The sequence below is a fragment of the Motacilla alba genome, chromosome 1A (assembly GCF_015832195.1).
Source record: "Motacilla alba alba isolate MOTALB_02 chromosome 1A, Motacilla_alba_V1.0_pri, whole genome shotgun sequence".
Lineage (NCBI taxonomy): Eukaryota > Metazoa > Chordata > Aves > Passeriformes > Motacillidae > Motacilla > Motacilla alba.
The window spans coordinates 13,294,048-13,318,440 of record NC_052031.1 but is presented as its reverse complement, the minus strand read 5'-3'; the positions used below and the strand labels follow the sequence as shown (position 1 = coordinate 13,318,440).

The following is a 24,393-nucleotide window of genomic DNA, read 5'->3' as shown; positions in this document are numbered from 1 at the left end:
ACACAAGGAAAGTGTAGAACAGAGCTGATTTGAGTGCAATGCCCATTAAATGGTCGGCTTTTATTTTTCCAGTCCTCTCCATCCATGAGTTGTTCTGGTTTAGCAGCTGGAGTAAGACCAAGAAAGGAACTTGTATTCTACAGGGATTTGGGGGACAGCTCTGAAGCTCATAAGCTTGGATATAAATGTGCTTGTGTATTTTTTCTTATCCTATGCGAGAGAATGCTAAGGCAGCATTTTCAAGATTAGGCCTTTAGGTACACTGGTATAGGGATTGCTGGTATATGGATAGCTCCTTAGAGGAGGCTGCCAAAGGGAGATTTTTGCCTCAGTTGTGATTTAGATTATTTGCCCTCTTACCTGTGAGTGTGTCAGTCCCCCTTGCCTGCTCTCCCTGAGGTTTGTATTTCTATACTTGCTCATAGCAGTGTTGGTTAAACTTTCACACAGGTTTTCACTGCACTTGTTTCTTACACAGGTGAAAGAGCTGCTCCTACAGATCATCATCCTGGGCAGGAGCAGCAGCAACTTACTCCAGGACAGGACATGAAACTTGTCATTTAGCTGAAGTTGCTGTGCAAATGAGGTCACCATATTCCACTTCTCTCTGTGCTTTGTTATGGTAGGTTTAGGAGTTTTGAACAGAGAGGTATTGGCTACAAGAGGAGGGTTGTAGAAATACGGAGAACCATGAAGAGCTATAGAGAAGTCTCACACCTGAGGTACGTGGAGAATTATCCTTCGATGTCATCGATGAGAGGGAGTCTCCAGTCAGACAACTCCTCCACTGACGTGTTGAGGCAAGTGACTCAGCTCTGCAGTGAAGAAGAATGTCCCTAGTGCAGCTTTCCCAGAAACACCTTCACCTGGAGGTTTCTTGCACAGGAATTAATTTGCTTGTGAAAACTCATCAGTCCACAGAGCCTGGGGTGACAGAGTTGTGGGCAGATTGCTCTCATGGGGATGAGGATGCACAGTTGTAAGCAAGCCTAATTAAGGCCTCTGACGAACTTTCCAGCGTAACTGCACCAGTAATTGTCAGGATCTATGAAGTAAATAAAGGTTAGTTTTTCTCTCTAGTTGCTAGCTAGTCCTGAGAGTTGCAGAAGTTTATAATCATCCTATCTTATCAGGAATGAAATGCATTGAGGCCTATTAAAGCAGGCAGCAGTTGCTATTCACTTGTGCTTTGTTAACAAATAAAAGCTTTCAGAAATAACACAAGATGAGTCTGGCAGCTGTCAACTGACCTGTAATTTTAAGATTGGGGAAATGATTAGAAAAAGGAAGCAGAGCATAGCAGAACTCACAGCCTGGTAATTCCCATGGGCTTATCTGGAGCTTGAGCTGCTATCATGAGTGAGACCCTGAGTATCTGAGTCTCCTGAACTTTACAGTTTTGCACTGCAAGTGACCCTTCTGGGAAAAAGAAGAGACATAAATGTTTCTGACAGAATAGTTTTGTGAGCAGCTTTTTCCCTTCTAAGACATCAGCCTTATAAATAGCTCTGATACCAAGGTCTACTTACTCTATAGACATTATATCCTAGTCTTTTTTTTAATTAAAAGTGATTTGCTTTTGAAGGTGATCATTGCAGGGAGTAGCTCAGTTATGAAGATACTTGGGCCAAATCTTCTGAAACTCCTGTAAACAAGCTATGCTTGATTCTGGCAGCACAAACCAGTTTCAAACCTGGTTTGAAATGGCTAGCATTCATGGAAGTACACTGCCTATGGCAATGGACAGGAAAAAAAAAGTGCCATCTAAACAGGTACCTGCTATCAAGAAGCCCAGTTGGCAAGCATTATATAGGAGAAGCAGTCTGGAGTCAGCACCTGAAAGCTGACTTTTCATGTGGGACAGGAAATTATTGAATATCTGGAGTATCTGGTTTATTTGCTGTCAGCTTTTCAATCTCCTAAACAAGATAACTGCAGTGACACATGGAGTTTGTGAGTGCCTGTGCTGGCATTGTGAACACTCCTCTGCATAGAAGAGGTGGTGAAGCAGAACAATTAAAGCATCCCACTGTGCAGCCAGATGTGCAAGTTTATGTCTTCATTTGCTAGCCCCTCACCCATGAAGGTGAAAGAGGTCTTTTGGGAACAGTTAAGTCCGAGGAAGCCAGGTGGTATATATTAACCTCTTTCCTCCAGGACAGGGTTAACTGCAGAAATGGAAGTGTCCTGTCCTTGTTCACCTGCTAGATTACTCCAATCTAGCAAACATTTCAACTTTTCAGCCTGGAATCATTCAGTCTCTTAACTTGGTATAAAAATCTGTGTCTGTTGCCATGTGCCCTTAGGATGCTTCTTGACTTCCCAGGATCATCTGTCTTACAGTAATACTTTCAACATGTGCTTCAGAGTGAGGCACAAATCCAAAGGGATTCACTGGCTGTGTGACTGCAAAGGCACATTCTTCTTTCCTGGCTCTGACATATATACCTTGGGGAATATTTGATTGATGCATATGGTAAGATATCAGCATGCATTGATTAAGTGTATTCAGAAAAGGGTGTTCAATTGCTATTGCACAAGAAAAAAATCAGCTTGTCCTTTTGAAACACCCTGGCATGGTTGGATTCAAGAATTATTTATTAGGGAGACTTTAAAGTAGGATGAAAGTAAGAAATCCTACGAGAAAAATTTCTGGTTGTTTCTTACATTTTCTCCACCCCTCTCTCACCCTGAACTCTTCAATATGTTTAGAAGGAAAATCCTTTCCAAACCCTTTCAATCTAAAATATCATCAGATGGACCAAAAGGAAATCTGAACTTGCCCCAGAAGCATTCCTACATTGAAATATTAAATACTCCAGCCCCAGAGCTTGGGATACAGGGAAACTACAATTAGCAAGATGTCCATGCTGTTTGTGGAGGGGGATCACAGAGTGTCTCACTCCTTGAATGCTTCAGGGGACAGTTTGGCAGAGCAGAAGTTAGCCTTCAGTTTGATGATGTGGTAACTCTGGTGGCAATACCAGCCCACAGACCTCTCTCTTGTTCTCTGTCCCTCCTTGCTGGTTTCCATGCCATTGGGCACAATACTTGTGGCTGGATTAAAGCAGGTTCCACAAACAGCACTGAAGATCAGAACACTCACAGGACAGGCTGGTGGTGTCCTTTAAAGCCCAGCACTGATCAGATTTACAGCAGGACTCCACGAGCAGTGGCATGCAGGTGATGGCCTCTCCCATCACTGGGGTGGTAAGGGTGCACTTGTGCACTGTGCTGCATAAGGTCCATGCTTTAAGCCTGTAGTTATGTTCTAGAAGGCTCTGCTCCAGCTTCAACTCCATCAAATCATGCTCCTGGGAAAAAAAAAAAAAACATCATAAAATGTAGTATCACTGTGCTTCAGAGCAGCTGAGGATGTACAGGGAAGGTTTGGATGCAGGTAATAATTTGCTGTTTAAGCTCCACCAAAACTGCTCAGTACTGTGACCTCTTTTATTGAACAGCACTTACAAAACACTGCATTCAGTAACAGGATTTGAGGAGAGTTTAAATTCAACAAAGATGGAAATACTAAATCTACTAAACAACTATAACTTCTCCTTGTCATACTGGACGGGAAGGGAGATAAAACACATTTCACGCACTGCAAGATTAGGTGAGATAGAACTACCTCAAGTTTTGTAACACAGATTTGTATTTCTAACTGCTTGCTAAAAAGGAAAAAGGAAAAAAGGCTCTTTCTCTTACTCTAGTCAACTATGAGTACAAGCAATTATGTAAGAACTTATTTTTCTATGACATTTATTGTTACAAAGAAAATAAACTGCATGCCAACATTTATTATAATTTCATTAGTATCCAAGTAGATCTAATTTATGTGGAGGTTCTGTTTCCAAGATGAGGATCAAATGAATCTCATCTGACAGACAATTTAGTTATAAAGGCTTCACATGAGAACTGTTCTCCAACAGAATGTAAACAAGACATACTGATTAATAAGGTCAGACGTACAGTAGGGAGCTTAATTATGGCAGGACTCATCAACCAGTAACACATTCTAGACCTTCTCAAATGGTACAAGTTAGCATGCAGTAAAGCAAAAGTTTTAAATTAACCCTAGTATTTTACCCTCTGGGCAGTAGAACTAGAAGTTAGAGGAAGTAAGTTTATAAACCGTAGAAGTAATATGATTCCATGTGACAAGTTTTAAAGACTTAAATTTCTCCCAAAGACTCACAGATTTTTACAGTGTTTAATATCACTCTAATTATTAAATCTTGCATGAAAACACCAAGGAAACAAACTGTAGCATAAATGTAACATCTGAGACTTAAGATTTATGTTCTGGGAACTGACTGAAACCACACAAGCAGAAGATTCATGTAGCAAAATGTTGCAAGGGCATCCCTGCTAAATGCCTTGTGGAAAGTGCTAAGCAAACTGGAATAGTTCCAAAATATGTAGGTGTTACTGCTCTTCACAATGCTGGGATTTACTCCATTATTGCCCAAGTGACTCAGCTGAAATTACCCACAATCTTTTAGACATACTTTACTTCAATAAAATTTGCCCTGGCCTTTCCTCTCTGTGGCTACATGGCCTTAATTCACCTAAATTTCTGAAATGGTGGTGCCAAGTGGTCTTGATGACACCGCTGCACTTTTCATAGCCCAATGTTATGTAGACTCATCTGCATTTTCAGGACAGTGTGTCATTGCCTTCTATCAACATTTTCTTTGTTACTCTACTGACAAGAGAAAGATAGTGCCTTCCCTGCTTTTGGACTGAGCTCTTTCTCTTCTGTGACTTTGCCAGTTGCTAAATGACCTTGAAACTGATTCCCAGACGCAGAAAAGTAGTTATTTGAAGCCATGATGCTTAATTAAACAGTCAGTCCATGAATCCTGTTTGTTCTTACTGCAGCAGAGCAAACAGGCCTTTTGTCATTCAAAGATGGATTGGGCTAGATCAGCTTTGTGCAGATAAAAACACAAGGTTTCCACTTCTGTGTCTCACATCTGTATCTAGCAGGATGATATCCCCTGATGCTGTAGTGCACTACTCTTACAGAAAACAGGCTGTTCTTCCTGCCTTTTTATCTAGAATACTGTTCAACTTAAATATTGGATGTGGATTTGGTCAGTCAATTCACAGCAGTTCATGTAATCTCAAATGGAGATTGAAATCCAACCCAATGCATGAATTGCAGTATTTTGTTTTTAGGGCAGCCAGTGCCAGCTGCTTCAGCAGAAGGTTTAAGAGGCTCCTTAGAGGACAAGTATAAAATATTCTTGAATTCTACCTCTGAGCATTTGAGGGACGGGGGCTCTGAAGCAGTGTGGTTTATACATCTACCAGCTTTTCAGTCCTGTCAAAAAAATGTCTAACATCCTCATCACCCTCTTGACTGTCCAGTGATGCTTTGGAACCTAACTCTCCACAATACCTATTGACAGGGATTTTGTAGCTTGGCTTAAGGTGTCACCTTCCTCTGCTCTTAAAAATCTACCATTTGTAATTGGCTTGCTTTCAATTTCATGTGTTTCTCTTATTCACCTGTCATACCAAGATACATACTGGAGCGCCTAAGCACTTTTCATCTTCTGGTTCTAGTATTTCACTCAGTAAATTAGATGCCAATACTGTAAATGTTCCCCTCCACCTCTCCTGGCTCCACAGGGAAGGAAGCCTAGGCATGTTGGCCACCAAGAGATGCTTTGGCCAGGTATCATGCAGGTCAGAGCATCCAGTTCCCCAGAGTCTAGGTGCAGCTCTGGTGCTCTTTCTCTATATTCTGTTTGGGTAAAGTTATCTGTATAATATTTTACTTTCACATAAAATTTCCTATATTTATCTCTTTTTTAATCAATAATTAATTCTCATATAAATACCTTACTATGCTCTTTAAGATGAAGCAAAACATACCACTGTTCTTTATTAAGTCTTCTTAAGTACATTGGGGGTCCCAAAGCCAAAACAGCTGCTCTTTTATTTTGGATGAGAGCCACAGACCCTAAAAACTGTGTAAGCACCCAATTCCTTAAAAAAATTAGTCACAAAAAATAGATCCTAAAAATTCTGTAAGTACCTAATTCCTTTAAAAAATTTAGTCACAAAAATAGATTCTAAAGTACTTGTCCATTTCTAGAAATGCAAGCCAAACAAAGTGTGCTGAAACTTGCTTCTTTGGTTGTGAATTTGCAAGACAAAACAAGATAAGCTCTGTGTCTCACAAGGGTTCCTGTTACCAGCCAGGAGAAGGAAGAGGCCCTTCCTGGAGCAAGCAGCCAGGAAGAGACAGGACCTAGCAGCTAACAGGGAAAGAAACCTATAAACTGAACTCTACTAGTGCTAGTAAGTCAAATGGTAGGGACTGTGGAGATGATGGGGGACTGCAGAAAGAAAACAGGTGGCTGAATTTTGAGGTATGTGAAGAAATTTAAAAAAACAATCTGTATTTTTTAGGATACTGAATGGCACAAAAGAACTATTGGACCCCAGGCTAACACTTTTCAAACCACTCTACTGACAACATATCATAACCAGACCAGAACACAACTACAAATAGGAGTAGGAAATCTACGGACATCATGCCAAGAGAGTGAGTCAGTGTTAGTCATTTGGTGCTTTTCTTAATAATTGGGGGTTTTGCTCAAATACTACTGAAAATCATTTCTCTCCTCCCTTTGTAGTACCAGAGGGTATTTGATGTATATACATGTGTATATTTTTTTTTCTCAGATTTCATGCCATCACTTTGCCTGCCCAAAACATTTACCAAACTTCTTACCATCCTTATTAAAATTTAAACTTGTTTATTAAAATGAATTCCCTCAAGCTTTCTAGCAAAGTGTCTCAGCCCTTTGCAAAGCACAATTAGCACAGGGGACAGAAAGCTCTGTAGAGAAAAGGGAGAACTTGTGCTGTTTTGGTGACATTAATTCCCTTCATCTTTATACCCATGTAATCACTAGTGTACAGAAAGCATGTTTAATACTGATCTAGCAGCATCTTCCTAGTATTAAAGTATGCTGTACACAAAACAGTGAAGACAGCCCTTCTTATATTCTTTGACTATTTTTTTTTATTTTCAGGTTTTTAAAGCACTTCTTCTGAGATTTATAATAACTGATTAAATATCAATATATTTAATAATGCAACCCATAGTTACCCTTAAGTATTTTAGTTTCTCAGCATTCAGTGCTTTGAAACTCTGTACTACCATTTGAAACAAACTAGGAATAGCTCATTTAAAGGATTTTGCTAGAAGATCCACTGATCAACACTTGTAACTTACTTGAAATGATTTCTCATGCCTCAATTAAAAGCAGCCTTTACTAATGGGTAACAGCTTTCTGTGGCATTGATACTCCCTCTTCTGCAAGCAAAGTCACACATGCAGGGAGCTGCCTACGGGATGGAGCAGAGCCCAGGGGAACACAGGGCACCACAGGCTATTCTCACATATATTGTGGCAGGTCTGCACTCCAAGGGACTGGTTTCTGGAGAACCCAAAAAGGTGTAAGTCTATAACATGCTTTACAGGTCAGCTGCAAGCTTCCTCCGTCCCAAATGTGGAGAGCACCAGGTGGGCTGTTTTATATGTAAAGCAGTATCTTATGGGGAAGGCAAGTTTGGTCATACTGATTGATTAAATTGGATTTTTTAAGGTTGACCTGAGAAATCCACAAAGAACATACATCCATAGAAATGCCTTCTCTTCATTAAGAATGGTCAGTTAAGAGGGTCACTGAAATCAGAATCAAACATCATCTCTGTAGGTGTCACGGTCCAGTAGGGAGGTAAATTTGGTTGAGAAAAATGTCTTGTGTCAAACTAAGTACCATCAGGGAGCTTTTTGTGTGGCATGGAGCTAAACCATCTAAATCAGTACAGTGGTTCCTAGCCTGCTTTTGGCCTGAGGCAAAGATGGTCACCCAGATGAGGATGAGCTAAGGTTTGGGAATTAGCATATGCCAGGTGCCCTTTCCAGTGGGTAGCCTGGGTGAAGCCATGCTGCTTTAGAGGCTGAGACTTCAATAATAAGGGTGTGGGCCATTCTCTGCCAGGGAATGGTTTCAGACAGGTTTAAATTGCTTTAATAAGTTAATTTATATACATGGAATTGTGGAGTGTGGGTGAAACCTTAGAGGGACAGGCATTGCAGCTGCTTTGGCTTTTCTCCTGCCCCAGGGGATTCAGATCTCCTTGTTGTGCATGGATTTTCTGCTGCTGCACAGGAGGAGAGTGTCTCCTGTTCCAAATTTTGAGTAGTTTGGTAGCAAACAGAGGTGTGAGGAAGCAGAATGGTCATTGCAGGAGTGTTATCAGTACCCAAATACATTAGTATTACCCTGTACTGTTGGTTTCTTGCCAGAGGCCCCAGCTACAGATCAGCTTCTGGGAGGGAAGGGAGACCTTTCCAAAAGGAGTAGGACCTTATGTGAAGACTTTCTGTCCTGTGTGTCTCTGCTGCTAGAGAGCAGCTGTGGACCATGTGTCAATCACTGATGAAGGTCACTCATGAGGCATATTTTAGCATTATTCTCTGTGATGATCCCATCACTACTGACCCACTCAGGTTGGCAGGTTGGGAAAGGTTGCAGTGCCTATGGCTGCATATGTGAACATAAGCACATGAACTGTTTGTAAGGTACAAAACCCCATCTTCCTCCCACTGCTGTACCTTTGCAGTGGCTCTTTTGAGTCAGGACTAAGAAATTTGCAGAGCACCAGCATCCCTTGTGTAAACAAACATGCTTGCAGGCAGGCACTGGGGCCCTATCAGAAAACAAGATAGTTGGAATGATAAAGTACCAGTATAGTCTTGAACAAGATGGGTTTGCTAAGAATGTGCAGCTTCATTAAGGAGTTTTTGTGGGTTAAAGCATGTTTGAGCTGGTAAAAGTAAATGAGGGGTAGGCCCTGATGCCCATGCAAACACCCAAAATGGCTGCACTCCTAAGGCAAAATCTTGGAGCTGACAGAGTTCCTGCAGGGTGAAACTGCTGAGCAGAAATTGCTAAAATGCTTTAATTAAACCACAGAGAGGAGGAGAAGGCAGATGTTTCTCAGGAAGGAGAGCATCTTTTGGTGTTTCCTCATGGAACTCAAGTGCAATGGATCAGAGAGAAGTCATTGCTTCAGACGGGAGCTCTGGCCCAAATGTCAGCCCATGGCATCTTCCTGCCAAGAAGAAAAAGGATGCTTACAAGCAAACCAGAGGATGTGTTACAAACAAACCAGAGAAATGTGGTTGGGGGGCTGGTACTGCCCCCTTGCCGTGGCAGCCCTCACTCCTGCCATGGCAGGAGCTAGGTGGAGGAATGTCCCCAGCATGTCCAGACCCTGCTCTCTTGATTATTTTTTACATGCTTAATTTCTTTGGAAGTGTTCAGTTGATTTAAAGCGCACATCAAGGTGGCACGAAGAACAAACAAGCTCTCCACAGAAATCCTGTGAATTGTTGCTCTGCCATTCACTGTTGCAGGCAAAAGAGGCACCAGGAGATGCAAGAAGGAAATCTTCAAAGTTAATTATTTACTGGTTTATAGACTTTCAGCTACTTCAACCTGGCAGGTTTGATAAGGAAGCCTGGAGTTTCAGCAGAAGCAATTAGCGTGACTTCTAAGAGATATTAGTGAGTAATTGTGCCATTGTTTATTTCCTGTAAAGCGAGACTACTAGAAAGGGTTTGTTTGCTGTTTGTAGATTATTTGTGTCAGGGTGGATGGATTCATCAGGAGAATGGCAAGTAGGAGCAAGAACATTGCAAAGACTTTCTCCATGACAGAACAAGGACATGCACTTCTCCCCATCTTGTTCACTAATACATCTCTTGCTTTTTTCCTTTGGTGTTAATAATGGTGATGATCCTCAGAGCCAGGTTTGTACTGGTATTAGCCCTGAGAAGACACCAGGAGGGGAACAAGAGTGCCCTGAATAAATGGATGCTGGCAAAGGGACAAATCACAGGGCAGATTTGTGCATCAGTCCTAGAAGACGATCAAAAAGATGGAGGTATCCTTGATAATCAATATTGAAAAAAACAGTGGAAGAAGTAGCAAAGCTTGTATTTCCCTCCTTTTGCAAGTAGGTTTCCTTTTCCAGTTTATATCGCTTCCTGCCAGACATGAAATTGAACCCCTTTGTATGCAGCTATAATCCAGTTCACCTCAAATCAATTCCTGTCAGCTCTGAAAATGAAACATGAGAACTACTAAAAATAAGCCACAGCAGGGCATGAAATAAATAATCTACTGCTTTGTCCAGGGAGAAATACTTTGTGACTTGGTCATCAGCAAGTAATTATCCTTGCAGGAACTGGCTAAGAGGTTAACATATCTAAAGTGCATAGCTGACCTTGCTGTGGGAAAGATAGTAGCCTGGGGTACTTTTGAGGCCCTTTTCAGGTATGATTTTAAGAATAATGCTATAGAACTTATTTAGAAAGCCTCTCTTTTCAGCAGGGAGTGATTTATAATTAGACTTTTTTTTTCTGGAAATCCTGAGCATTTGGGCACTTCAGAATTTCTCAAGGCCAGTATTAAATTGTTACAACTTTTGGAAGCTCTGTGGAAGATTAAGACCAATGAACTGAGGATGAATGGGAAATGTACTTTCTAAAATGCTTTAGTCCAAACAAATACCTAAAATCTATGTGTACCAGTACAGCCAGAAAACGAAGTAGAAAGGAAAATTTTGCACACAAAGTACTGTTCAGCTTCATGTTAGGAAAAACTGATGTTGGGAATCAGCAAAGCCATCTGAAACAAACAGGTTATCCCTCGGCAAGAGTACCTAAAGTTCTTTGTAATGAAAAAAGACACAATAACTCTTAGGAAATCATGTAAGTTAATATGAAGGAAATCATGTAAGTTAATATGAACCACCAAAGACATCCCAAGGATGGGATGCAAGGCAAAAATAAAAAATAGGGCCTCTCAAGGCACTTTTGAAGTGATGCTAATCTGCATCAGTGAAACCAAGATTCCCACAAGCAGCACTGACCTTACAGTTAATTTCTTTCAACACTTGTACTTAGGACTTTTAATTCCAAGGTTTCTTGAAGGCTGAGTGGACTGAATGGCAAAAAAGAAGTCTTGCCCACACTCCCTCCCTGTGTGCTCAACCTCAGCTGGGCTAATTCTTTGCAGCTGCCCAGGCAGAGGGCCAGACCCTTCAGGTAGTGTATTATGGACAGAACAAGAGAAGGAGTTCTGGCATCCTCACAAACAGTGCACCCTTGGGCAGGGGAAAGCCCAGAAAATACCAAAGGGCCTGGTATTGCTGTGCCACATGGGCTTTGTAACAGCCAAGATAAAGAGCATCCAGCAAAGCAGTATAATGTAGCAGTGGGATTGCAAAGGCTAGCCCATGGAGAAGGGGAAGGGATGTAGGTTAACGCAGCTCTCATCAATCAGGACACATGGTTTTACATATCTTCATAGGGACCTTTGATGCATGTGCACAATAAAATGAATGTGGATGTTAAAAACCTCTTCTGCACTATAGTCCTGTAATTCTGTTATCCCTCCATCCTCCCTCCCTCATGCTGACTAAACCTCTAATCCACTGTGTTTTGAGTTCTCTCTGTAAATTTTTTTTCTGTTTAAAAATGGTTGGTACCTTCCTGATTTAATTGCTTTACTATTATATTTCTCTTCAAATAAATGCTTTCTGTTGTCGTCCATCTTTGGCACAGCACCTTCCCTTCCCCTAACAGAAGCTGTCTCATGGAATCAAAGAATGGTTTGGGTTGGAAGGGATCTTAAAAGGCATCTATTTCCAACCCCCTTGCTGTGGATAGGGACACCTTCCACTAGACCAGGTTGCTTAGAGATCCATCCAACCTTGAACACTTCCAGAGATGGAGTATCCACAACTTCTCTGGGCAACCTGTGCCAGTGTTTCACCACCCTGCTTGTAAAAAATTTCTTCCTTATATCTAGCTTAAATCTACCCTCTTTTAGTTTAAAACCATCACCCCTTGTCCTATCACTGAAGGCAACAGGAACACATATGTGAAGTGTAGAGAATTTAGAAATGATTAAACAAAAACTCATTATCACATTTGCCACAGAACTACTGCTTTGCTGCTGTTTACTGGGATTCAGCTGGGATAATCTCTCTCTCAGTCTTTTACTTAGCTTTAATGGCAACAGTAGGTGGGACTAGATGACCTTTAGCAGTCCCTTCCAACCCAAACCATTGTGCGTTTCCAATTCAGAGGGGGATGCTGGTCAGCGCTGGCCCGCACCCAAGGCCAGCCCAGGGCAGGCAGGCTCGCTGCGAGGATGGCTGGGGTTGTGTGGCAGGAAGGAGCTGTTGTTTCCTGCTCGCTTTGCTGGCTGTTGCTCTGCTTAAAATGGGAGGCCACAAACAGACAGATTGGGAAAGCAAAGTCCGGTTGCAAAGTTTCAAGTGTTCTTGCTTATGAAGGAGTAACATTGCCCTTGTGAAGCAAGTGACTTGGAGATTTATATTAGCACCATCGGGACTGCCTGTCACCAGCCAAGGTCTAAGTGTTATTTCTTAAATGAAATCAAAAGGCTGTCCTCCTGCAGGGAGGGTTGGCAGTCCCTGCGGTCTACCTCGGCAGGCCTGAATCTGCCCATCGGCTGGGCTGGGCTGTGCTGGGTTTGGAGAGGTAAGTAAGGTCTGCAGGCTCTGCCTGAGGGCTGCGGGGTGAAAAGCGCCTCCCTGGGAACTAGCCTGCCAAAATCTGGCTCTGATAAGACAGCCCAACCCATCCTGTAAAGACTTTTACTGAAAAATCTTGAAATAATCACAGAGGAAATGACAAGAACTCAGGCCTCCCTTCCCGCCCTGGCCAGACACTCCCTGGCTTTTCCCCTGCCGGCCGCCGGACACGCCGTGCCCCTGGGGCAGGGCCAGCGCTGCAGCTGCGGCACGGCCTGAGGCGCGGGGAGCGGCCATTGCAGCGCCTGCTCCGGGCTCCGCTCCTCGCCGGAGCCTGGAAATGTAGGGTCAAGTTCAGGGATTGCAGAGGCGGGAGAGGGAGGAACAGAGCGATTCCTCTGGCCTTAGTGACATTTTGCTTATTTATACCAGCTGCAGATCTTATCTGGAACCTTGAGAGACTTTAGTGTGGCTTTCCTCATTTGCGTTAAAGAGGGCATTCAATTAACACAAGTGCCACATACTGAAATACCTGCTTTATGAGGGGGCAGGGCTGAGCAGCTGAAAAATACATAGGACTTTGGATTATATTACTTCCTATGGAACAGTTTCCAGTTCTGCTGCCTCAGACCGTGTATCTCTTAAGGATGGATGAGATGTAAAGAAACCACTCCCATATTTTTATCAAGAAGGTGAGGCCATTGTGTTTGATTTTATTACCTTGTGGTTTGTAATGTGTTAGATCCTGGTGAGACAATCTGAATCTGGCATTGGTTTGGTACCTTTGTGAATTGCTGAACATCACAAGAGGATAATAAGGAATATGCTGTACATGCTCTACCTGCCCTCCATCCTGTCTGTCTTCCTTGGATGACCCCAAACATTACTTTAAGTGCAACATCCCTCTGTTGGACAGCTTTCCTTTAATCCTGGGTTTTTTTTGGTGTGCACTAATGTATTCCTGTCCCAAAGCTACAGAGGAGCAATGTGTCAGCAGGCTGCAGTGCTCATGAGTGTGCATGCACAGTGGTCATCAGTCCACAGGTACAGTTCTGGGCTGAGCAAATTATGCTCTTGGGAGCTATGTTCCTAACTCCCCAAGATTCACCTGAAAAAACTCCAACTTTTAATTTGTAGAATTGCACAGACTGGTGCTAGCAGGACACAAGCAGAAAACATGAGAAAACAAGAAAAAACCCACAGAGATGCTGCAATGTTTGGTAGCGAGTAGGTTGCCCCCTTCCCCAGGCTTCCTTCTGAAGGTTGCCACCACCGCCTTCCACTTGATTGGCTTCACAGACCATCACCCTGAATCCTGGGAGGTGGCAGCAACCAGCAGGACATTTCCTGTACCTTTGCACAGCTCCAAGGTTCGTAAAGCTGCTCCAGACTCTAGAGAAAGTGTGCAAAGCCTGTTCAGCCTGTATGGAGAAGCTGATGTTGCCTCAAGGCAGGGAAGGAACATAGAAACCACCAAGTGATCCAGCCAGCCATGGGAAGAGTCACAGAAAGAAAGAAGTAAGCAGGCTTCGCCCTGGTCTTTGGGCATCTGCAGTTGCTCTGAGGCTGCAAACCACTCATGGTTTGTCTGTCATCTCCTGCAGGGCAGAGCAGGTTGTGTAGGCCACATGAAATGCATTTGAGTCCCACTCTACTCCAGGCTGTAGAACTGGTTTAAATGAAAACAGATTTGGGCTCTTCTTGGACTGTGGGCAGACATCATCTCTGGGATGTCGCGGCTCCCTTTGGGTCTCTGTCAGTGGCTTGTCCTTTTGCTGCCTTGACAGAGCGTTGGCCTTCCTCCCATCCCATGACACAGCTCCCTGTTTTTGTTCCTTCAGTGGGCGACTGGAGAAGTGAGTGGCAGCAGCGTAGTGACCTCAGGCTGGGACAACTGGGGTGGGAATGAAAGCCTCCAGCTGGCACCGCTCTCCGCAGAGTGCCGTCCTGTCTGCCACGTTTTTGGTTGGTGCCCGATGAAGACGTGAGCCCTCCTCAGCTGTTCGCTGCAGCTGCGATGCCAGGGATGCCCTCAGATCTGCGTTCAGGTCAGGACAGGCACTGCAGGCACTCGCTAATCCCCTCCAGGAAAGTTCCTGCGCTTTATTCCAAACACGCAATTGGAACTGGTTAATCCGAGCGGGTGGGCCGGTCTGGCGGCGCTGCCACATGTGCTGCTCTGGATGAAGGTCGGCTGCAGCCCCAGGGCAGTGACAAAGCAGCTGGTTCTGCCGTCCCCAGCCGGGCCTCTGCCTGCAGCCCTGAGAGCTTCTCCAAATCCTCTGCAGTTCTGGGCCATTTCCCGTGCAGCTTTTAGTGCTCTTTGTCCTTTCTTAGTTTAAAACAAGACTTCTGTTGCTTCTCTGGTGAGATTAGTGAAGGCTAGAAGGATATTCATCTTAAATTTTCCCATTGCATCTTATTATAGACCCAGGTCACGAAGTAATTTATCGTAAAGAAGCAGATGGTGTGAAAATATGACCATTCCCAAATTCCACAGCATCCTAGCAGATGACATTTTAACCTTGACCTGTGTTTTTCTGTAGCCTGGTTTATCTGGCTCAGGAGAAATTTCAGGAAGTTGTGCAGAGCAAAAGGGTGCAGCTTGGTTTTCATTGTTTTCACTGCTCCTGCTTGTATACAGCACAGGAAAACAAGGGGAAAATATCCTTTTGCTGCAAGTCAATCCCATGTTTCTTGTGAGCCTTGAGTTCAATCAAGCTTTGATAAAATGGAAACTGAGGGAATGCAGAACACATTGAGGGAAGCATGGTGCTCAGTGCAGTGCATGTGCTTTACATTTGGCTGAAGGTTGTTTGCTTCTCCTTCCTCCTTCAAGTAATTCCACTAGCGTCTATACATAAATAACTTGACATGGCAAACATCAGCTCTGAATCCACAATTCTATCTTTGCTCAGGAAGATTAATCTAATTTTTTTTCCTTATAAGTCTAATGAATCTTGAAAATACTTCATTTCCAGTCAAATAATGTTAATTTGTTATACTGCATTTGCATAACATATATTGCATCAGCTGGAAGCTAGGCTGCTTTGTGAGCTCTGGTAAATTAAATCAAGGAAGTCCCCTTCCTTCAGTTTAAGTTGCTTTTCCCAAGTCATGACCCCTCTTCTTCCTCCTAACTGTTTTGTGACTCTTCCCCTCCTTCCCAGCTTCTCTGTGGATGTTAATGCTCTCTGAGGAGTCACTAGATGACCCTGTATACTCATCCTAATTGCCAGTTTCTAACAATTATGGCTTTTTAAATGTAAGTGGCAAACGCCCTTCTGTGAGCCCCATGACAGTCTCACCAAGTCCTGGCAGGGAGGTGCAGAGAAGAATTAGGGGCAATTCCTCTGTGAATAACAGCAGGAAGATTTGCTCAAGCCTGTCTTTCAGGGCTGTCTGGGTTTTACATGCTGTGATACACAGTCTCTGTACACATACCACTGCACTCAGAAATGCCTCAATCAAGGCCAAATATTGCTTTGCTGAAAATCTTGATTCAAAACTTGAAATGGAGGCTGCTTGCTATGTACTAACAATGGATGACCCTCCTACTTACACATTTTTGTTATATTTATTTCAGTAGCTTCAATTTCTGGATGTATGGAAGGCTTTGTTGTCAGATTAAAAACCTCTGTAGTCAAAGTCATCTCTCTTCCCTGTCTCAGGTAGCATTTACTGTTGACTCATCTGTGTCTGACTCACCTGATGGCACAGCAGTTGCTTTCAGGACAATCCTGAAAATGGACAGTCAACCACAGGTAGGAAATTTGGGACGCTGCAGGCAGAATCACTGGTGGAGGTGGTGTTGTCCTAGGAGGAGCTGCCATTCCCATAGATAGGTGAGAGATCCTGCTGTGTCTTGGGAGCAATGGGCACATCCAGTGCATCCTGCTGAGTGGTCAGACTTGTCCAGTACAGTCTCTGCATATTCAGTGGTCTTAGCGGTCACACAGAGATGGACTTCACAGCAAGTGTCCTTCATGTCTGACACATGAAGTGTTTTGGACCACCTGTGCAAGTGCTGAGTGGGATGTCCAAACTATGCACAGTGTCACCAATAGGGTCAGGATGTACCAGACTTAACTGCACACACAGTTATCATGTAGGGCGCTTGAACAAAATATGTCAGTCCACTACAGGCTTCCCTTTCAGTCCCCAAGCTGGTGCTCCTCAATGCATTTTGGCACTGATAATCATGTGGCCATGGAGTGGGTTGAAGCAGCTCGCTGGTGGAGCTGACTGTGCACATAGACAGGCGCCAGTATTGGTACTGGAGAGGTGATGGGAGCAGGCAGGAGCAGGCAGGGCTGTTCCCCTTGACAGCAGCTCATGCTTAGATTGACATAAGCTAGCCATGGCACCAGATTCTCAGTGATTCATCTGGGATTTTAGCATGTTGGATAGCCAAGGTAAAAATGTGGCTGAGGCTCATGCTTTGATGAAGCTGATGAAAACTTGAGACCAGCAGACAAATTTCTGCTTCTGTCTGGTAAAGAGGGCATAACTGCGACAATTGGTAGTTCTGATGGAGCTGGCCTGGACACAGGGTGGACTAATCTGTGCCACAAGAAAGAACCAGGATCACCAAACCATGGGGCTGGACATATGTGAAGACAGAAATTGCACCTGATTTGGGTAATGTATCTGCTGATCTTCTCCTAGTTAAAATTTCTGACCAGTCCCAAGAAAAGGATCCTACTGATGTCTCACAGCTGTAGCATACCAAGTACATAGTTTTTTCTAGTAGCACATTTGATCCTTAACTGAGGCAGTGAAGTCCTGGGTTGTGGTGCTCAAACCCTGCTGATTCTCTGTCTCTTTCTTTTGTGATGAGCCCAAAACCTTTACAAAACTGCTGCATATCAGTGTCTTTGACTGGATCTTCCCTTGACTTTGGGGGCTTGGAGGTATCACTGGGCTTCTCACCTAACAACGTGGTGTGCAAAATGTTCATCTTGGTCTGGGCTGTCCTAGGGCTCTGGAATACTGTGTCTTCATAAATATTTCTCCTCCCTTGTCCTTCTGGAAAGTCATTTCCCTTTACTTCCTGTTGTATTAAACAAATCTCTTTGCTTAAAAAGGGACTAACCATCTGGCATCTGGGAGAGAGAAGACAAAGGGAAGACAACACGTTGAGTGCTGGACTGTGGGTCAAAATCTTCATCTGTAAAATGCTAACATGGAAACATGCTGAAAAAAGGAGCGAACAGGAGTGAGAACTGGGAAAACTGCTTCAGGCTGTTGTTTTCTGGCACAATGCCCAGCAGGCACTGCACCAGGCAGCTCAGACCTGGAGCCTGTTTTCCCTGCTGTGTGCTGCCTGCGTCATTTTCTGGCCTGGGACGACATCTGGCTGGTGTATTCTTTTCCACACCCCTGGAGGAGTGCTCTTTCTAGCTAGTTACTGCAGTGCTTGGCATTAAAATATAGTGAATTAGACTACAAAGTAGCATAAGATTGGCTTAAAAATAATGAGCTTCAAGTGCAGTTGAGCTTTGAGTACTTTTTGTTTGCCTTCTGGGTTAAAAAACTTTGCAATATGTGATGTCCATGAATTCTTGCATTTCACCATGACTGTGAGTGCTCAGAAGTCACCTTAACAATAGGGAAAAAAACCACCAAACAAACCAAAGCCACAAAAAACCCAACAAAATAAAACAAACACAATGCATCCATTTCTCTTTATTGAGAAGTCCAGGATAAATTATTTGGGTTTTTAGATTAACACTAGTTATTACAAACTCCAAATTAAAAAAGAGGGTAATTAGCAATAGAAAGTAGAAGGGTGATGGTGGGAAGACAAAAATCACAGAAATGGGGAAGAAGACTCATTACCTTCAAGAGATTGTTCAGTAAGAGGCAGGGACTGTTATGATGTAACACCACACAGTTGAGTCCAGATTTTGAGTATTTTTCCCAGTGCCTGGAAAGACTTCTCCCACTAGCAGACAAGGGTCCTAGATGAACAGAATTCACAGTCTGGAAACAGACACCACTGAGTGTAACACTGGTCTTCTACACCACCAAGCCAGCCTGTGTGCTTCAACATCCACCAAGTTGTACCAGCACAAGGAACTTGGGCTTAACTTCTTTCACTTCCTTCTGGGTTTCAGCAGCACCTTTGCATAACAACATGTTCCGGTTTTCACTGACAACCTGTTGCAAATCTTCCAATCTACCCCAACAATGCAGAACAATTTTCAATAAACCTGGGGTTTTTGTACAACATGAAGCAGAAGACTGTGTGTTGGCATAGTTGTGTAATGTCCAGGTTGCAGGCACAGGTCTGGGTGCCACGTTAGCTCAACCTGATTTTTTCTGGCTGGGGAATTCTGGAGAAAACACAGCTACAAATGTGAGGATTACACACCAATAATTTCTCTGTTGGTCTATATACCTTTATTACTTCTCAACACAGTAATAAAGCTTTCTGGCTTTACCTCTTAGAGGTAGAATGGATAAGCTTAAATGAAATACATCCCTTCCAACTAGAGCAAGAATATAATTCAGTACCAATGACAAGTTAGCACTATTAGTACGTTGAAATCTGGCCTCAGTGCACATGCCTATGAGTTAAAAACATACTGTAAGAAGATGGGAATGGTACCCTTTAAGAGTGTAGCCACACACGTAGCAGCTGCTCTGATATTATGTGTCAACATCTCCCCATTGGTATTTACTTAATTATTGATGCATTTGTGGGAATAATGAAGTATTGGAGCAACCTGCCCAGAAGCACCATGTGCTTTTCACTGCTGATGTTTACGGGACCTGAATGGATAGTGCCCTGACCCCGTGGAGCAGGAGGTTGCACTGGAGGCCACCCAAAGCCCATCCAACATGAGTATTCCTGCAGTACTGTGACTCCATTCATCCCAGGCATGGATCTCAGGTTCTGGGATTCTTCCCTGCACTTTCCAGTCTGTAAAAGTTCAGCTGAGGTTCTTCATCCTCTGCAATTCTTGTAAAATGGAAAAAAAAATCCAACATGCTACTGAAAACCAGTAAAATGTGGTGTGTTTGTGAGGTTTTTATGAGTTCTGAATACAGATATGTATGTATTTTGCTTTTCTACTTTGAAGCAGCCTATAAGGGTAGAGAAGCAGCAGAAAAAAACCCCTAGGAATATATAATTATATATAGCATATATATAATATATGTTTTATTTGGTGACAGCTCTCCCTGTGAGTACAGAAGCACAGTCTAGAAATGACTGGGAAATCTGAATATCACCTGCTGTGGTAGTTCCTCAGAGCTCAACACCAAGCAGTGACTCCTGTTCTGCAAAAGCAGCAGGCAGAGTTATTAAGATCAGGCACAGTTATTAGTAAGTGTGCTCACATACATGCAATGCATGTTATTTAACAAATTCATTTTGAAGGCCCGTTGTCTAAGGCCTCTGAGAATATTACCAGGTGCCTCAGTATTAAATGCATGAAATATATGTGTGTGGTGATACTTTCTTATTGCTTTGGGAGCTTTTCTGCCAAAAATCCTGTCCCAACACTAGTGTTGGTTTTGGACTTCTTCCAGTTTACTTCTCTGGGCTTTGCTGTATCCCCAGCCGTTTCCTTCCTCAGACTGTGCCTGTGTATGATGGCCCTGCCTCTGGTTCCTGTTCTCCAGCTCCTTTGGGAGTGGTTAGGGCCTAGGGACATCTCTCTGGGAGGCTGCACAGCCTTACCAGGCAGGAAGAGTTTGTTGTTATTGGTATTCCTGCCACAGCCTGGGTCTCACTACACCCTCACAGCCTGCTTTTTCTCCTGATCAATGTATAAATGGGTTCTAGAGTCCCTGCATTCTTCCTCTGGGATTAGGGGCTTTAGCTGCTCCCAGCCTTCAGCCTGGTAATCCATAATCAGATTTCACCCTTTTAGCATTTCTCAGAGCAAATGCTACCTAGGATGATCTAAATCTGATTTTCTGTTCCTTTAGGCACCATCAATTTTCTATGTTCTGTCACCTTTAAAGATGCTTATAGTTTCCTATTGCATTATCATAGTTCATCAATGCCACATTCAGTATCATCTCAGAGCCATTATTTCAGAAGCCTCCTTAACCTCTGCTTTTTCAACTAGAGCAATTTGGAGGAATGCTGATCAGTTATGGTTGTCTCCTGGGTTTGACTTAAACTACCTAAATTTCCCATTCATTCTGATGCCTTGTACTTCTGCTGTTCTATCCCTGCCTTCCATGCTCCCAAACACCACTCAGAGCCTGCCTGGTTTATGCTGGAGCTGAGAGTGGTCTGCAGACAACACCAAGCTGAGTGGTGCACTTGGCACGTCTGAGGGATGGGATGTCATGGGGAGGGACATGGACAAGCTCCAGAAGTGGGCCCATGGCAACCTCATGAATTTCAACAAGGCCAAATGCAGGGTCCTAGTGACAGGACAAGTGATAATGGTTTAAAACTGGTACAGATTGCTCAGAGATGCTGTGGATGCTCCATCCCTGGAAGTGTTCAAGGCCAGGGTGGATGGGCTTTCAGCATTCTGGTCTAATGGATGGTGTCCCTGCCCATGGCAGAGGGCTGGAGCTGGGTGATCTTTAAGGTCCCTTTGAACCCAAAATGTTCTATAATTATATGGTTCTTTGAGAGGGTAAATAGAAATTAGTGTCTGTCCTATCTGGGAAATGCAGAAGCCTGCCCCTGGGAAATGTTGGGATCAATAGGTCTGGAAAATGCTTTTAAAATGTTAAGCAAAGTTCTCATCCACATTTACAGAGATAAAGCTTATTCTCCTCAGTCTTAAGAAATTCAAACGAAAACATAGATATTCTCAAACTTCGTTTCAAACCTTATGCAGTGTGAGTTAATATGGTGATGGTTTAATCTCTTGGATTTTGCCCCGTTTCTGGGAGGCACGGGAGGTAACGCGTGCGCTGGTTTTGTTACCTTGCTCTCTAGGAAGGGAAACGCAAAGCTGCCTTTAGGTAACTCGCTCCCGGGAGCGACGCCCGCAGAGGCTGGTGCGCCATTAGATGGCAGCACAGATAAGGACAACATCCATTGTGCCTGGTGCTGCTCCAGGAAAGCCTCTCCACTGCTTTCAGCATCGCCGACGTACCTTGTGGGTGAAGAATTTTCTCATTACTTAAAGCAAAATAATTAAAAACCTGTAAATGAGGATTTTCATATTATATTAAAGCATATAAAATAAAAATTACTCCCTCCCCCCAAACAGAGATGGCATGTATTAAGCTGGAATTTCTTTCAGAATTTCTGAATTATTTTATTCCTTATCCTTCTCAAGCATACATAAATTCAGCTATACTGACTAAAACAGCTTCTTTCTTGATGACATGTATAGTAGCTTATCACCTAAAAGCTCTTCTAGAAAGCTCCGTCACCAGCCATCTCAGCTCATGGCCTCAGGAGCATAATATTTTACATTACTTTCTGTTGCCATTTGAGCAACTCAACAAATACAGCAGGCACTTAGTAGACCCTCAGAATATTCCAGTGACACTTCCAACTAATTTCATTTCTTTAATGGAAAAAAAATCAAAGCAAATGGAGAGGAGACATAATTTTGTTTTTCAGACTGAATATCTAGCTTATTACTAATTTTTCATTGTGTTGGCTTAAAGTTATATAAAGGAGAATCAAGGTGCTAATTGCATACCTGTAAGCCTGACATTTGTGCTGACATCCCCGAGTCTTGCCTGATATCTTGTGCGAAAGCCATGCTTGAGAGTTGTCAAAGTGGTGAAGTTCCTGGTTTTTGCTGTGGCAGAGCAAAATTCCTACCTTCCTGTACTGGGATCTGACAGGGGTATCCGGAGTCTGTGTAACTGGTAATGTAGCTGATGATCTAGAGCACCTTCTGGTGTTACAACTGTGGGAATGCTTTTAAAAATATGTGGTAATCATGTCAAAGAGATTTCATCCTAGCATATAGGATTTTGACAATCTTTATTTCACTCTTCCCCTAAGAAATTACGAACAATAATATATAATTTTACTTATTAATAATCCTAACAGCTATACTAGGCTAATATAAAGCTACCTTGCACTTGACAAAATCAGGAGTAATAATCCATGTTGTTATTCCAATTTAAAATTGGTTTGTGGAGGTTAGTGCAGCCCCAGCTCCTAGCTTTTTGGAGCATTTTCACTTCCAGGCTGTTTTCCCGGGTGACTGATGCTCAGCCTTGGAGGCTGGTCTCACACTGGTGATCTCAGGAAGTACTTTGCAGCAACTTTTGGAGCTGTTTCAAAAGGAGAAGAGCTTTGTAGTGTCTCATAGGCAATTAGGGGTCACATCTCCTCTTGGGAGTTGATGAGCATAATGTGTCTGTTTATACTTTTTTCCCCAGAGATTTTCCTCTTGCAGAGGCAATACTTCTCTCGTCACTTTGTGAAGTGGAAAAGCTGTGTAAATGCCCCCCCCCCCCATCTCCACCCCACCCCATGGGGTTATGAGACTATCTGGAAGAAAGGAAGGATATATCACTTTCCTTTTTGAAATGAAAAAGACATTTCAGAAGGCAGCGTAAAGTAACACTAAGCAAAAATTTAAGAGAGACATATGGGTAGTAGAAAGCATCACATCAGTGTCTGCTCACTGCAAGCTTTGGCTTTGTGTTTCCAGCACCACGACACAAATGTTATTTCATTTAAATGGAAGAGAATGGATTTTTATACTACATATTCTACCTTCTGCAGAATTCCAGGCCTTCTGTGAAAGTCTCTACTCAAATTATTAATGTAGGCCATGTGTGCATGTACTGCCAGTTACTCCAACAGCAGGCAAAGGCATTCCATTCTGTACAGAGCTCCTTGGGAAGGAGAAATGTGTAAATCTTTAGTACACGGGGAAAAAAGTGTTACTTTCTAGCACTACGTCAGAACCTATTTCAGCATATGGCTGTCTTTTCAATGTGAAAACTACTTAGGACAAACCTTGGGTGAGTTTTTTATTTACTTTAAACTGCCTAGACCTTATTCCATTTCAAATCCTCAGAGAATCAGATGAAACTACTAAAACTTTTAAATGCTTGAAGGATATCAGACTAGCAGTGAAAACAGACAGAAAGGTACTGGACCCAGCATTACATTTTCCTCCCTAGAACAGGGAAAGATGGATAGTGTGAGGGAAGCTGATCCGTTACTCAAATTGAAATGTGTCAGAACCTGGCAGTTTGGGCATAATTAGACCCCAGTCACAATAATTTCTAGACCATCTCCAAATGCAGATACTGCTGCATCAGCAGCATGGAGGCAAATCCAGCATCTCTTTGACAAGGAAGTACTTACCTCTAGTTGGTGCAAACTGGAATGATGTGACAGCCCCTGATGGCTGCAGTGTACCTTCACGTGCTGAAATTAGGGGGTGATCAACTTCTGAGCTTTACTGTGTCATCCAAATCACATGTTTGGGATTTCCAATCTATTTATAAATAACTGAAATGCATTGCCCATAAAAATGAACAGCATGCTACAAACCTGGTAGTTCTCTATTTAACCATAATTAACTTATAAATAATTTACACTCTTCTTTCTCTTACTATAAACCAAGAATAATTAGGAACTTTATATTGTTGCCCATATTTGGATATGTAGCTGGGTACCAGAGGGTGGAGATGACTTACCAACAAGGTTCTCCTAGGAATTTGACCCATGCATACAAATCCCTGGACTCGTTAAGGGATCCAATTCTGCCTGGACTTGACATACCCGAGGGACCTCTGTAGGTACAGAAGTGAAGGAGGTGTCCAGGCTTGTGTTTAGGAGAGCAGTGATCCCAACAACAGGTGCCCTTATGACAGACAAGCTGG

At 43.0% G+C, this 24,393-nt stretch overlaps 1 long non-coding RNA gene across 5 annotated transcripts in view; it reads left to right on the top strand.

Annotated features, from left to right (window-relative positions):
• LOC119708687 overlaps positions 1 to 24,280 on the top strand; it is a 52,185-nt gene extending 27,905 nt beyond the window's left edge. For 2 of the 5 annotated variants that reach the window (XR_005259140.1, XR_005259142.1), the window contains 3 exons: positions 479 to 6,315; positions 6,427 to 12,610; positions 14,445 to 24,280. This is a non-coding gene — a long non-coding RNA (uncharacterized LOC119708687). The remainder of the gene's footprint in view (positions 1 to 478; positions 6,316 to 6,426; positions 12,611 to 14,444) is intronic. The other 3 variants (XR_005259143.1, XR_005259141.1, XR_005259144.1) reach the window with 3 other exon arrangements.
• Positions 24,281 to 24,393: the final 113 nt, after the last annotated feature.